Source organism: Sturnus vulgaris, chromosome 3 (genome assembly GCF_052056855.1).
Source record: "Sturnus vulgaris isolate bStuVul1 chromosome 3, bStuVul1.hap1, whole genome shotgun sequence".
Classification (NCBI taxonomy): domain Eukaryota; kingdom Metazoa; phylum Chordata; class Aves; order Passeriformes; family Sturnidae; genus Sturnus; species Sturnus vulgaris.
Genome location: NC_142245.1, coordinates 25,974,886 through 25,991,420, shown reverse-complemented (window position 1 = coordinate 25,991,420; position 16,535 = coordinate 25,974,886). Strand labels below are relative to the sequence as shown.

Here is a 16,535-nt window from a genome sequence, read left to right as displayed (position 1 = left end):
GTTTGCCTACACAGTCACTGTACTCACCAGCACCTAATTCATCTGAAAGTGGTCTTTAGGATTTTGAGAGAGATATTAAATAAAACTAAATTACGATTTTCCATTTTGTCTCACCTATAAATCTCTATAAACATAAACCAATCCTGTGCTTGCAGCTTGAGCACAAGCTTTGCTTCTCATTTGCTTTAAATGAGAGTTTTTCACATCCTTAGAAGCAGTATCATTTCTGCTTTGATTGTTAATAACTATTCAAGGGGACTGAAATTTTGCAAAAAATCAGCAGCTCAAGTCGCAGGTGCACTTCTTTTGCAGCACTTTCCTGAAGGAGTGTGTCTGTGTGAAAAGCAAAGGCCATGTTAGCAGTAGAACTTCCCATGCCAGCATTTCCACCTCTATTTGTTATCACCAGATGCAGAAGTTATTTGTGCAAGCAGCAGTTTAAGCAGTGGCTTAATTTTTCTGAGGCCTACAGGCTGTTTTCTGCAGAATGCAATCTCCAGTAGAACTAAATTATTTGAAATGTTTGGAGAAATAAAAGACCTTGACAGCAAGTTAAGTATGAGCTCAGGGAACCAGGGGTCCCTGTCCAAGTCACTTTCCTCTGCTGATTAATTACAGATTTGTCACAAATCAGATTTAGCTTTTATATATTATGTGCATTATCCTTGTAATAGCTGACAGAATCTTTGAAAGCAAAGACAAATTAAGAAGTTCCTGTACCAAGTTCATAATTGGCTTGGAAAATTAATATACATTAATTAATATACATTATAAAAGCCACCAAATGTCTATGCAAAACTGCACATGTACGACAAGGAATAAGAGATTTGAGAATTTGAGAAAAGAAGATTTTTCCATTTACCTAACCATTTATCACAGGGAGGAATTAATTTTGTTATTCTGTGTTCCCTAACCCAGCCTTTCATTCTCCTGAATAAAAGTGTCAGTCATGTAAATTACACATATAATGTACAGAACAGACATTAATTACAAATCTAACTTGTACTACATTTTATGTAAAGATGGAATTTAACATTTTTTTAATGTTGCATACTGTATTTTCCTAATAGAAATAACACTCCTGACAATACCCCAATGAAGTTAGGTACACTTAGTATTCAGATAGAACATCAGACTAGCTCAGTTTTCAGTGTGAAAATATATTGGTATGAGATTGTCACTACTCACTCATTACTAGCTTAAAAAATTTGCTAGTGGCAGAGCTGATCAGAAGATAATGACAACTATCCCTGTAGCCTGTCTCAGGTTATTTTTGGGAGTCACATCAAATTTTGGAATCTGAAAAAGAATATAAACAAGAACAAAAACATGCAGCAAATTTATTTCTATTCCTGGAAAACAGGATAAAATAAAATGTTATAAAATAATAAAAAAATCAGTATGTTATTGGATATAATGTTGTAATTCTGTGTACAAATAGGTAGAAAACCTGAGGAGTTACTTTTAAATGTTGCAAACTTTTCAGCATAATGACTTGTTTTGTGAGAAATGTTCAAAGTCACAAAATTCTTTAAGAGATCAGAAAAGAACAAAGAGATTCTGTAGAAACAATGGACCAAATATATCTCAAGGATAACCCCACTGAGATCAGTGGAATTGCACTAGGGATATACTTGGCCCAGTGACTCCAGAAATGATGTTAATGAGAAACCTTAACACTATTGCTAGAGAAATCTCTATTTAAACCATGCTGTGGCAGTTCATGTGAAAAAGTAAATGGGGCCTTCACACGAACTGCACAGCATGCGAGTGTGAATCAACAGGCTATAATAAATTGGTTTAGTTTCCTTCTCCCAGACTTAAGCAAATGTATTATATTGTAGAATTTGAGAAGTTATAGTGAAGGTTATGTATTATTCCATTAAATTCCAAAAAGTGTGATTTGATTCTAAAACGGTCTCATGTTGAAAAATATATCATAACTCCTACAAAAAACAGAAACTGCATCTCAGATTTAATGAGTGCTAAATCCCTATTAAAAATTCCGTTTTTGTCTAAAACTTGATCTGGTAGATATCAGTAAGCTCTGGATGAAGACATGCTTTCCAAGAGAAAAGCCTCATATTTTTCAAAGGAAAGCAAACCTGAATGGGTTTCTAACAAAGTTTTACTTTCTCATAGAAAGAAACAATGATTTAAAAAGTGCAGAGGAATGTAACATCTGACATTCTGTGACATGATAAATCCTGAAAATACTTAAACCCACAGAACTTGACCTAGCAGAGAAAGGAGTGACCCTTTCAACTTAAACTGCTGATCATAAAAAAAGTAAGACAAGATCAAGATTATTTTTTAATTTAGGGTAAAGTACTCACAAATAACAGAAGCTGGAAATGCCTGGATTGTTCTGGCCTGCCTCAGTCTGAATGCAGCTCTTACATAAAGCTGTTCACCAGCAGATTTGTAGGCATTCCACATTTGCTGTTCCTAGGGATAAGTGGGGAATCTGAAATACAGAAAGATAAGTTGGGCAGCATCCCTGACATGAGGAGTAATAATGGAGTCAGCATCTCACCACACCCACTGATGTGAGAGGCAGAATCCAGTAGCAATATCCCCACACCAGATTGCATACATAAAATATGACTGATCCCTCAAGCTCTCTTCTGTTCGAGGATGCTGGCTTCAGGCTCCACTAAAGAGCAATAATTTGTTTCCTAATCTAGTGTCCGCTTGCAGTGAAGTGTTCAAACCTTTCTAAAATAAAACAAAGCTAACCAACCCAAAAGACCCTCAGCACTCCGTGGGCATGTAAGAAAGATCATAAATGTGATGCCTGTATGCTGGACTGAACTCTCTGCACTGGGTTTGGTGACCCTGGACGTCACTTCCAATCCTCTAGCACTACAAACTGTGATTTCATTCCAGAGGTCACTGGAAAAGAAACACAGCATTTCATAGATTTTATCTAGCACATGCAAAATGATTGTGTCCTGACATTTCAGCTGTTGAAAAGAGCCAGTATTTACTACCTCACATGAAAAAGAGCAGAAGGCTAAAATGCGTAACAAAGTAAAGCCATGATATGAGACAGATGAACTCATTTAGATAAAATAAGACAAGACTCAACCTTCACCTGAACTTCAAATTGAAGCAGTTAAAGCTGCCATGGAAAGAAGATAAAAAGTTAGTAAATTTATTTGTCTTCCAGTTCTCCTTTTTACTTGAGACTGCTACTGAAGAGCTGGCTAAGATTTAGGAGAGAGAGTTGCTGCTGCTGCTACAGCTGCCACTCTGAGCCAGGTACTCAGCCTCTCACACCTCACTTTCCAGTCACATCCTGATGTTCCTGCTCCCTTTCCTTGCTGTCTGACAGTACTTTAAATACCAACTTTAGAACAAGCACTATTTTTTATTATGTGATTACACAGTGCTCGAGGTCCGTCTTCCAGCCATCGTGTCCAGTGTGTTTGCAGTACACATAACGATGTTTACAAAAATATTACCTCTATGTCCCCCAATGTCACCAAGAAGAATATTTATTTTTGACAGAGATATATTCTCAATATTCTATGTCTCAGGTTTACCATTCTGGCTAAATTCACTCATGTGAACTTAAAAAACCGTAAGAAAAGAGACAGAAATATTGGACACAGTTTTGCTTGCACTATATAAGCCCTGTGGTATATTACATGCCTTCACTCAAAAGTTAGAAGCAAGCAAAGGCATTAACTAAATTTCAATCCACAATTTATGGTATGCAATTATCATTCTGCTATGTACCATTTCCCTCTATATTGTTGCAATAATGCTCTGGAATTTTTTGCAAGAATCCTTTGAGTTAGAAATGTCCCACAAAATAGAATGGAAAATATTTTTATAGAAGAAAACGATATACAACTCAGCATGGTCCCACTAATAATTTGTTCTAAAGTTATTCAGAAATGTTAATTTCTCTACCTGGACTTGATAAATAGCTCAAAAACCCCCAGCTGAGCAAAAAATGACTAATGTTTGATGGAAACTCTCTTTTGGGTCCTTTAAATGCTGTTTCTGAATTGGCCATTTTCATCCTGTTTTGGGTTGCCGAGCATGGCACAGAAAGGAACCAGCAAAACACCTCAGTGACTCTTACAAGTCTTTGTGAAACAGTCTTTAACCAAAACCAAAGATCCTTGCTATAGCTCAGGAAATTCGGAAAAGTGAGGTTTAGAACACTCATTAATGGATTTCTTCAAACGAAGGAAATAGTGGTTTAAGCTTCTCAGTTTTTCTGTTGGGGCCCAAGGGATGTCTTCGTCTTTCCACTGCCAGTGCCCCGTTTTGTCTTCCACCTTCAAGGCACTTAAAGAAATCCTTGCTTTTATTCATTCTCATCTTATTCAACAGATAATAATCTGGTCAACAGGCATAATAATGTTGTGAGGGATTCCAGTGAGCATAGTGCAATGGAATCGTTATGATTGGAAGAGGCCTCTAATATTGAGTCCAACCCTTAACTATACATAACTTGGTCTGTCTGGAAATCAGCCTGGATACCACCATAAAAAATTCAGTGCTTGGGGCATTGTTGAAACTGGGCAGATAAGGCACAGAAGAGCCTTAAGAATTTTGGATGAGCAAAAAGATGATCTAATAACATTCATTACACGCTCACATGATATAAATGTACCAGACAGTTGTATTTTTCAGAGTACTACAAGAAAAAAAGCAAAACAAACCAGCAAGAAATATCTGTGTGGCTCAACTGGAACAAATAGTTTAAAAACTAATGTTAAAGAGGAGAAAAAGGAAAAAATTGTGAAAGAAAAAAAATAATATCTGCTTTTAAGATCTTCCATGACTAAAATGTACAATGTGACGCAGTGTTGTCTCTGCTTACTGTGAAGTATTTATAGATTTTGATAGGGATTTTTTGCAGCTGTGTTGAACAATTTTTCAATGTTACCACAAGCCAAATACAACTAATTATTACAGTAACAAAACATTGTGAATCATTCTCTAATTTTCTTCCAGCCTGTGTAATAGTAACTGTGTTAATAATTTAAATGATTTGCTGTATTTCCATCCTTTATGCAGCAGTATTTAGAAGTGTTCCCATCACTCTGGCAAGGTACACTGCTGAGTTTATGCCATGCCAGTCATTATATGGTCAAATACTAATTTGAAAACCTAGCAAAAAGGAATATTAAGGGAATAGGTTAGTCACAATCATTCATGGAAAGGCAGGAAATATATTAAGGCAACAGAATACAGTTTGTCCTAACATTTAGGAAGAGAAGCATATAAATTACTGTCATGGTATCTAAAACATTACAAAACTGTCTCAGCCGAAACAGTAGGCTACAGGGCAATATTTACTGATAATTCTAATTACTGTTTTTATGGATATTCAATTTTGGTGTTTCCATTTCCTTAAAACCACTCCCCCAAAAGATTTAATATACAAATTTCTGTTCTTATACAATAATTTCACCCTACCACTATTATTAGGATGTCAGCTTTCATTCTTGGTCAGTTCTTCAGTTCATAGGTAGTTATGGACAAATTAGTCCTTACCTATTACAAGCGTTTTCCCTATCCAGTTGAAAAGTACATTGAAATAAATTCAGTTTTTGTAGTGATAGTAGGGAGAATATTTTCATTTCAGTTTCTGCTACAATCCATGCCTACTTTTTATTTGTTTTCAAATTGTCAGTAGGGCACTCAGTAATGTTCTGAAACTTCATGCACAAAGAATAAAGGTTTCATCTTCAGCAGGCCTAGCAGAAGATTACAATGACCTCTAAAGTTAGAGAGCATCATCCTCAAAATGAAAAAAATAAAGTTGATAAAGGAGAAAAAAAAAGCAGAAACCCCAACCCAAAACAGAAGGCAACTTAATGTATTCTATCAATTCTGCAAAGAAAGTGAATAAAGAAGAAATTAAAAAAATATTTCCTCAATTATCTCAAAGTGGATAAGTTTGGACAGCACCTCTGGAGATTATATACTCCAACCTCCTGTCGATGGGAACAGGTTTCTTAAGATTGTGCCCAGTTGAATTTGGAATATCTCCGGGGATATCTCCACAATCTCACCAGGCAACTCTGTCCACTGTTGGATCACGCTTGTAGTAAAATTATCTTTTACTTAAATTATCTTAATGGAATTTCCTGTGTTTCATTTTGTGCCTTTTGCCTCTTTTCCTTTCAATGGATAGGACTGAGAGGACTTTGTCTCCTCTACAGCCTCCCTTTGCACACATTGATGAGATTCCCAGCATGAGCCTCCTCTTCTCCAGGCTCAGCAATCTCACCCCTCTCAGCCTCCCCTTGCATGGCAGATGCATCAGTTCCTTAATCATCTTCCTGTCCCTTTACTGGACTATCTATGAAGATTTGTTTACTTAAATACACATTACTTATGCATATTTATTATACTTATATAGCACATATTTTTAAAAGTACCACACACCTGCTTTAGGGGGAATTCTGTAGGGAATGCTAGAATTAGATAGGCCTACACAAGATTAATTCAGTTCATGTGGTGTGCCTAATACTATTTTTAAGCTATTTTAGGAGAGAGGGGCATGATCCATTCAGTCTACATATTTGTTTCCTCTGCACTCTTCAGTCTGTGGCTTGAGGTCCTTTTTTAACATTTATAATAATACCCTGATCTGAAAAAAGAAATGCATTTTTTATTGGACTTTTCAATGTAACTTCTCACCAGTGCTAGTAGCTGTGCCACAAATGCTCACAGCACCCCTGTGAGGCAAGGTAGCATCTCTACTCCCATTTCACAGACAGCTTCTGGCCTGAATTTTTATAGAACTCTGCATTATTTGCACTTTAAATGTCCCCACTGACTTTGGTTGCAGCTGCCAGTGCTCAGCACACTTGAAAATCCAAGCTTCTAGGGCTACAGATTGGCTTGTCCAATACAATCAGTTTAATCATAAAGCACAATGTTTTTATCTAGTGAGATAACAGTTTGGAACTAGGGAAAATCCTATTCAATGGAATCTTTATGGTTACAGCTCCCCCGAATAACTGTCCTTTCCACACTCCTTCATTTCTTAACCACTGTATGACATATGCAGCATGTGGTAATGAAATATGAAATGCATGCATTTTCCTGAGCAAACCTCTCACTTGAAATGTGAGATCTTTAGTTTGAAAATAAACATGATTCAAGGCTCAGTTGGGAAGTGTGTGCTGCTCTGACAGCCAGGTCCCACTCTCCTTGCTCAGTCAGCCTCTTGCATAGCATTAGCCTGATCTTACACTTTCCCTGTGACAAGCTTTCAGAAGTAAGTGTGAAAAGGAAGATCACTTTCCACTACCCACAGGAAATGAAATAACCCTTCTGTTGTCAGCTGGATGATATGTGAGCTGTATCCCCTGCAGAAGCCAAGGCTAGAATGGACTTGTTCTCATTAAACAAAGCTAAATATTGGAAGGACATTTAAAACTGCTCCATAGGCTCCATCTGAACTTCTGGAGTTACTTCTGTTAGGTTTAAGATATTCAGCCTTAAGACTGAGTTGCTGGTTGACACTGCAGGTTTTACCTCTAGCTGATAAAAATGGAGTGTGTATATGTGTGTGTGTGTGTCTGTGTGTGTGAGGCTGTCACGAACTACACTGCTTCCTAATCTTGGGGCATCTCAGGGTTTCAGTGCTATCACAGCTCTGGAGAGGAGTTTGCATTATGGCAGCCTTTACCCAGCTGTTTGCTACTCAGAGTCCCCATCCAACATACTCCTTCCACTATGCCAGCAAACAGCCCCATCTCCCAGTAAGTTTAGGGGGCAGAAATCCACCCCATGAAGCTCAGGAACTGTTTGAAACTGCCTCTGTTCTCACAGTCACCGCTGAAATCCGCACCCAAGTAATGCTGCCAACAAACCGTCCTGGAGACAGGGCAAGAGGAAAGGGCTTTTTGCCCTTTGCTCCATGGATGATCTGCCTCACACAGCATTTCTCTTGCTTCCCAGGCACATGGCAAAAGCCATCTCTGTCCTCATCTATGCACTCCCTGTGCTGCTGTGCTCAAGTTATGCCTAGGGATGGCATATTAATAGGTTGTCCTTCTTTGTACTTTTAATTTCTGAGGCTGATGACTCGAACATGATATGAGCACTGACAGCCATTGTAATTGTATAAACTTGGGGAGAGGGGGAAATTAAATAATCATAACATAACCAATTGTCAAGAATAATAAGATTTTCCTTTTAGTGCAATAATAGTGTCATTAATTATTAAAAGAGAAAAAATTACAAGGAATCATCAAGGCAAAAAGTAAATGAGCTTTGAAACTGCAATTCCTTCTTATATAGGAGTGCCCTCTGCAGTCTAGTTCCTGGGGAGAGATGCTGTGCCCACTCACAGGAGGCTGTACCACAGGAAATCAGAAATAAGTTGGTCAAATCCAGCACAGAAAATTGGGATGTGGAGCCATAAGTGAAGCCCTGAAGCATGGGGTCCACAGTAATAAAAGATCATTCCCTAGACAAAGTGCTAGGACACATGTCTGACGGACAAGCTGAAAGACCTGTGTACACTTAAGGGGTGGGTGTTCAGATGTGAATGTTGCAGCTAAGAAGGCACAACCTAAATCATTGCTGCTTAGACATGAAGCAGTTTACTCTTTGTTTTAAAGCTTAGCAGAAACTGTAAAGTGATCTTCAGGAATGTTCTTCAAAGGGGACATTGTCTCTGTCCTTTCAGGATTTTAAGCTCTAAAGCTGGTCACATGCTGCCATAATATTTTAATGTCATTCCTAGCTGGCAGGTAGTAACTTGCTTTTCATCAGTGCCTTATGGAAGTAACCCAAGCGTTAAGATGTGACCTCATTCCTAAACACACATTTCTCCACCAACTACAAACTTTACAGGACCATCATTTCTTCTTTTATGATGCTTCACAAAAAAAATTTCTATTTTAAATTAAAAAAAATGTGGAAAAGAATATTTAATTTAAGAAGGAAAAAGTCCTAAGCCTCCAAAAGTTTATACTGCCTCCAATTACTTTTCATGCATGACTATGTGGCAGGGAATACTTCATTATACCAGGTCACCAACTTTGACATCCCTAACCTCACAATAATGGTCCTTTTTGTAATGTACCAAAATTGAAAATCAGTTTAGTTTATGTTCTCACTAGGTTCATGGCTCTGGTGCCTAATATATTGCTGACTTGTAGGTCAGCATTACTCCCTAGTGAGGAATATTAAATAGCCACAGCTTATATTAGAAGGGGTGAAAAGGTCCAGCTCCAGTCTGCTGTATAGTTCACATTCGTTAGTGCTTTAAAAACTCAGTAAGTTGCATAATGTTTCCACTTATCCATGAAATTGAGGCATGATTCATATCACAGGCATCTTTAAATGATTTGTAGTCCACTATTTAAGTATGTATTCCACATAAATAAATACTTCCTGAGTTTGTATACATGATTTGTGCTAGTCAGTATCATAAAAGGGGCACAATAGTGCCTGACCTTTATTACTGTGGCAAGAAGTTCCTACATCTAATGGAAAACCCCCAAACAGCCAACAGGAATGGTGTAATACAAAGCACCTCTGTTTGGAAAAGGCATTTTTGTAGCTTATCAAAGTGTGAATGCTATTTCCCTCCATCAAAAACTTCTGTTCTTTCCACTCCCAGTACTCTTTGTGCCTTCTAAAAATTTAATTTTAGGGCTGTGTTGTTAAAATTAACATTAGCATGTGGGATAAAGTGTTTGACTGCTGATAGCTGGGGTGCTCCTTGAAGCTGCTCGTTCCTGAGCTCTGCTTGTAGAACAAACTGGACTGGAGCTGCAGGCCTTGCTTTACCCGTAGGCACACCTGCCTTCAGTAACAGAACTGCTTTTGGGGCTTTCATTTAACAGAGTAATGTTGGAAAAGACAAGATATTCATAGCTGTCTGGAAGATGAAGAATGATGGTTGTTCAGAAAAAACCACCAGATTCTTTCTGTCACCATGATACAGCTCCAATGTCTGGTAAATTATTTGCAAGAAAACCAAAGATGCTAAGTTTACAACACTCCACATTGCACAGTTCTCTGTGCAACAGCCTGTGAGGATCACCTGAGGGTGGTCTATTGGCAGGACTGAGGCTGCAGAAAGGGTTGAAGCAAAGAACATGCCTTCACCTCAAAGACCTTTCCTCCAGCATAAAAACCTCGTGGATTCCTTACTCAGAATGTGTGACTGCAGTAAGTTCATCATGCTTTTGGTATTATTACACTTTAAGATTAAGGTTGTATTTTAATCTCTAATGTGGGTGTGATTAGTTCTTTTAAAGTCATTGGAACTCAGCATAAGTGAAAACACTATCAGACCACAACCTTTTAATTAGCATTATGTTGCTATAAGCTTGGTAAAGGAATTACTGAGTGAAATCATACAAGCTGATTTATTTGAGTCAGATGAGAGAGTTATCACAACAGACTGTTGGCCAATGTGCATGAATCTGCAGGAGTCCCAACTAAAGGAGAGAATAAGATATTCTTTAGTTTTAATTTCTCTGGTGTCTTTTGAAAAGAAAAATACCTACACTTAAAGAAAAGGTACTTTCTGCAGAAAAAAGCCCCAAACCAACAACCAAACTCTTTGCATACTGTGTGGTTTTCTCTTTGAAAAATAAAATTTCTTCATTTACTCTTAACTGGTTTTCTCTTGTTTCCACAAGGTAAAAACAGAAGCAAGACAACCCACATAGATAACTGTTTTGTTTTATCATAATGATGGTGGACATTTTCAGCTTCTCTCAAAACATTGGAGTATTTGTTGGAGCTTATTATTTAAAAAAACCAGCGTTGTTTCACTGAAACAGACAGCCGAATTTGCCATATGGATATTTATATTGCTATGTACCACATTATGTTCTTGAATTTTGATTCAATAAATATATTGTTTTCCTTTACTGCCAATTCCTCTTTCTGCCCCTTTTCTTTAGCTACTTTAAATCTGTTCTCCCTTTCCTCTGTTGCCATGCAAAATTGCCTAAAGGACATCCAAGCCATTAATGTGCACGTGGGTCTCAACTGAGCAAAACAAGCTGCCTGGTGTGCAGACAGACTTTTCAGCTCAAACATCTCAGCTAAATCTCCTCTGTGACATGGTGTAGGCCAGTCTTAAAGTCCTGGAGCACGTTCCCCATGCAGTGTCCTGCACAATGACCTTGTTCACCACAGCTGGGCCCAACTGTGCTTCCCTTGCAGTCCAATTGCCTCGCAGCTCCTGGGTTGATGACACGCAGCTCTGGACTCACCTCTTTCATGGGAAAGTGTTTTAACTTTTCCCATGGAAAAAATTGCCACTTGGCCCAAGTACTGACTTCCCTACACATCTGTCAGAATAATTTCCTTGAAAACTTATTTTCTTGGTCAGCAAGGTAAGAACATGGTCCTTTTCTCTCTCTTTTCTTTCCAAAAAACTTATATCTAATACATGTGAATAGTCAGAAACCAGACAGAACAATGGACTCTACGTGGGCACAGCAGTTGCCTATAAATGACACTTATGCTGGTTCAGAATATATGACATGGCAGGCAGAAATGTTCAGATGAAACTATAAACAAACAATCAAAATCATTACTGCAATTTGAGAACCAGCTAGAGACTACTTGGACATAAATCACTTTGAGTAGAAACACAAAGGAAATATTTCTGAAATGTTGGCTGGCAGCCATCTTCAAAAAGGTCTTTATTTTTTTTTTTTAGGTGGACCATATGGAAAGGCACGACACTTCTGGCTAACATCTTTTTTCCCCCTGAAGATCACAATATTTTCATTCAACGCTGTGGTTTCCCCTGCACATTAGAATGTGTATTTATGAGCAAAATAACAGCTCAAATCCTCATTAGTCTTCATGATTTCACAATTATAGCTGCTGTACATGACCTTCCCAGCCACAACGCTGTACTGATCTGCCAGTGCAGGAGTGCCCCTCCATGACAGAGCCTGCTGAGGGTTCACACCTGTGAGGGTGTGTTGGGGGGAACATGGGCCTGGACAAGAATCAGAACCAAATCCCAGAGGCCTTGGGCTTTGGGGAATGTGAGAAGGAGAGTTAAATGAAAGGCTACCTATTGAACTGGGGGCCAAATTCCACATCTGGCTTCAGTTTTGAGACCCACCTGTCCTGCACTGTGTGCACCAGGCCGCTCCCATGGCTGGGCTCAGATTTGATCTGCTCCAAGAACTGCAGAAGTGCTGTCATCCAACAAAATACTTTATGAAGCTCACAGTGGTGTTTTCTTCTGTCAGCCTCAGGCACAACACAGACTTGTCAAGGAGAAGCCTGGGTCTTCCACCGTGGTGGTCACTGCGGGTCACTCCAGGAAGCTCCAGGGAAAGAGAAGGGCAAGAGAAGGGATTGGTGAGGAGCAGAAGAGGGCAGTGTCTGGGTCACTCATGAGGGCATCAGACCTAAACTGTCCACCTCACAGAGCAATTAGAAATGCTGTTCAGTAGCTGCAAGGAGATTTTTCTGTGATTACCACACTTTTCTCTGCTCCCAGACACTTCAAAGGGAGAGAGGGCAAAGCTCTCATCCATCCACCCTTCTCCTGGTATTGGTGTTCAGGCAGGGATCTCCAGATTGGGCTGTGCCCACTGTGGGGAGAAGATGGGGCCCAGCACTCTTTGTCATGCAGGATGGCAAAGTTTCCTCTGACTTTCAGCCATGCCTAATATGGACAGCCCTGCTCTGTCACTAGCTTGCAGAAGGTGGAACTTTTGCCTTCACGTGTTCCTGGAATACACTCAGTACCCTGCAGCACAATGATGCAAAGCCCAAGAAAGGGCAGCCTTCATACATTTGGTAAAATCAATGCCACACTACAAAAAAGTCCCCATTCTAAGGTTGTGGCTATTCTTGACATTTCTTTAAAGCAAACTGCAATGCAAGCTGAACAATGTTCAGAGTCCTGCTGAGGCTTCAGTAACTTAATTATGCTTTATTCTTTCTAACCCACCCACATACATGCTTTACCAATTTAAACTTTTTATAGATCCTCCTAAAGTATTTTCTGCTGTGCTTTGCTCTTAACATCACACTTGCTTTTCTCACTCCAGTCCTTTCTCAAGTACGGGGTGCCTTCTTATGTCTGTGTAATGTTGTGCAAGATGGTTTCCATACCTTAGTGTGGAGCAGAGCTCAAAGGAAGAAGGAAGGAGAAATAGAAGAACTTTACCTTGTGCCACACCTCTGTCTGGCTCTTCTGTATAACATACAAAACACTGATTTAGGAGCGTTGCTTCTTGCATGCCAATAAATTACTGGAAGCAGACATAAAAAAAATGCAAATTGAATCATACTTTAACAAGAACTGAAGTGCTTATAACTTAAGGAAATTGTTACAAAGGAAAGCCAATGCTAATTGTACAATCAGGGCCAAGCATGCACTCCTGCAATTGTAAAGACAGGGTCTTGCTTACAGATCAAGTTCATATTCTCTGCATTGGACACAGTGATTAAATACAAATATTAATATAATTAAGCAATATGCAAACATACTTCAAATGAAGCATCAAAAAAGCCATACCAACTTACCTTTCAAATCAGGAATAATTAGAACCATTTTGAGCTCTAATATTTTCAGCTGTTAGACAATAGCTGTTTCCAATGGGACATGTCTTACTGAAAGCCTGTGCAGTGTTTTGCAAGACAAAGTTAAGATCCATGCTAAACTAATACACCCATTAATTTTGAAGAGCTTCTTCCCCAGCTACAATTTTCTTTTGTATTTAAGCATATCACAAGCCCCTCATCAACTCAACAACATATTCCCTAGAATAGCACTGAATTTCAGAACTAACAGCAAAACTTGGAGACTTGAAAATAAAATTATTGACTTGCATGGTTGATAATTGCCACCATCTTCCATAAGATTCTTCTGCTGAGTTGAGCTGATTATAAAATAAAAGGAATGGACTTCCTAGAAAAATCAAAAAACTGTCTTAAAGAAAGATGCTTTTCAGATCTAAATTACAAGACTTGAATTCTATTTTCAAATCAAAATAATAAACTAATCAGATCTACATAACAGAGAGCAACATGCAAAATGCATGTAGTTTTTCTATTAAGGAAAATTATTTCTGGCAGTTGCACCACTTGAGATAAGGGAGATGCAGACATGAGCAAATATCTTGGTGTGAGCTTGGAGTTCTGCCTAGCCACATTTCTAAAAGAATCAGAGCTCAACTGGCACCCTGTTTAATCTCTAGCTAATACATACATTGGAGCTCAGGCTTCCCCTTTGTACTATGATGTTACCAACACTAATGACTATTCCACTTCAGTGTGGCATAGGAAGTGGGGAATATTTGGGAAGTTATATCTACAGGCAGAGTAATGAACATATCTTCACTGGAAGTCATAGCAAGATGCTCATTTAGGCAGGTCATAATCGTGCAGTAGGAAATCAGAGTCTGTGAATTGAGCTTGGGCACAATAAATAAAGCATGATCCACGTTCTTTCCACCTGCAGGCTTAAACCCATTTTCATGGTACAGCACCATTTTCAGCACTGTACAAACCCATTTTCATCAGAGTTTACTGTATGCTGAGCTGAAGAACATGACAGTAGATTCTGTTGGAGGTAGGCATTGAATGGAAGATGCAAATGTCCATTTCTGGTTATGTGGAAGTTTATGGAATTCTGAAGTCCCCCCGGGACCACAGTGAGACGTGAGGAAGTTAAGCCTCAGAATTAGCTGTATGATACTGGATGGAATAATATTTTCATACAGAGGGAAGATTGTTTTAGAAATGACATTAGTTTATTCTCTACAAAACAGGAAAGACATGCCTCAGGCAACTGAATGAAGCAGCAATTGCCATTTTTATTCTTTCTATTCCCCGAGGGGATATAAGGCAACGAGTCAACTTTGATTCTCCCCTCAGTCCCACTGTCAGAGAGGCTGCCAAGTATATATTGGGTTCCCAAGGGCAAAAGGCCTTCAAGCAGATATTTGTGATACTTATCCCTGTGGCTAGTGCTGAAAATTAAAGACACATGATGTTCAAACCCAAAACAACAAGCATAGCTTTCCAAAGACAACCAGCTGCTTCACTGGGAACTGCCAGAGCAAACAATTAGGAATACAGCAAAAATATTCACACGACCTGCTTTCTCCAGGACAGTCTGGAATTCTCTGCCATGAGGAGAGACCACTTTGATATTTCAGAAAAGTGATAAGAGTGATTATTCATCACTGGCTTTGTCCAGCTGGGCAGGTAAGGCTAAGTATCATTTTGGAACAAAAAATAGCTGAAGCTTCCTCAGTCAGCAGAGCAGTTCATGAAACATACATTGCCTGAGTACCAAACGTTAATTAGACACTAAATGGGAAATTATCATTAAAGGCAAGCTGCTCAGGAGGTTAACCATCACTGTCAAAACTGAGGGGGACCTGACATGATATTTTTTTATCAAATGGTTTTATAAATGAAAGTGAGAGGGATGGACACAAGTTGCTAAATTCAGCCTCTTTCTGCTAAGATTCATGTGGGTGCAGACTACTTTGCTGGTGTGGTCTAGCATGCACAACACACCCATCACTGTCCCCAAATTAAGAGAGGCAGACTGAAGTCAGCTGTGCTCAAGGGAATCACTCCTGGGATAAGACTGAGCACTGAACCTGTTACATAAAGCAAACCACCACCTCCTATGCTAGCTTGTGAAAGAACTCCAAAATGGACATTACTAGAATTCCCAAGAGTAAAGTATTTCTATATATCATCTCTTCATCTTCCAATGCATTTGACTATATTGTTCTTCTTCCAGGGAATATCACTTTATCTCAAGACTTGATGACTATTGACTAAATCCTACAAAATTGAAATAACAATAGAGTTAAAAAAAACCCAAAAACATAGTTCTTCACATATGTCAATGCCTTGGCAGAAAATGTTACAGAAACAAGAACAAAACTATTTGTTGATCACAGCTCCAAAACCCCATAAAAAGGGTTGCCAGAGAAACACCATTCAGGCTGAAAAAGATGAGATTTCTAAAATGAAGGACTTCAGAAAGCTAACAACAAATTAATAGGGTACCAGCTGCATAATCAGATGATCAAATTCTTATCAAGTTTTTCACTACGGATGGCAAAGCATCAGGACATGAACTTTGTCTAAACCTCATCTAACTCTTGACCTAGACAGTGATCAAATCTTGTGAGGGCATGACTTTCTACACAATTTCTAAACTCCCTGGTTCCATCTGGGTTGAACACTTTCATGGAAAAAATCCTTACTGCAAAGCTATTAAATGCTGTTTGCTATTTCACTGAGTGCTACCTTATCACCCAAGTTGTACTGAGTATTCCACTGTCAGTTTCAGAAACCTGTCTAGTCCTTGGAAACGAAATTTCTGTCTCAGATCTTACCAGAATATTATCACAGGGATGTAAATTAGAAGAGTGTGCATCACCAGAGGCTCAGCAAAACCAGGTTTTTAATTTATAGTCATTCAAATGTTGTTGGTTTGAAAAATTATCCAAGAAGAGAGTGCAAGAGTATCTACATTCCTTTAACAGAGCTAAAATTCTAATAAAATAAGTTATGGGAGA

At 38.7% G+C, this 16,535-nt stretch overlaps 2 long non-coding RNA genes across 8 annotated transcripts in view; one reads left to right on the top strand and one right to left on the bottom strand.

Moving 5' to 3' along the window:
- LOC148224238 (uncharacterized) overlaps positions 1-10,884 on the top strand; it is a 68,185-nt gene extending 57,301 nt beyond the window's left edge. The window contains exon 3 of the long non-coding RNA XR_015802217.1: positions 9,840-10,884. This is a non-coding gene — a long non-coding RNA (uncharacterized LOC148224238). The remainder of the gene's footprint in view (positions 1-9,839) is intronic.
- The window catches only part of LOC148224237 (uncharacterized), a 73,835-nt gene extending 57,301 nt beyond the window's left edge, over positions 1-16,534 (bottom strand). For 6 of the 7 annotated variants that reach the window (XR_015802211.1, XR_015802214.1, XR_015802210.1 and 3 more), the window contains exons 1-3: positions 12,095-16,534; positions 2,337-2,467; positions 1,189-1,299 (exon numbers count right to left, since the gene is read on the bottom strand). This is a non-coding gene — a long non-coding RNA (uncharacterized LOC148224237). The remainder of the gene's footprint in view (positions 1-1,188; positions 1,300-2,336; positions 2,468-12,094) is intronic. The other variant, XR_015802216.1, reaches the window with a different exon arrangement.
- Between the last annotated feature and the right edge of the window lies 1 nt (position 16,535).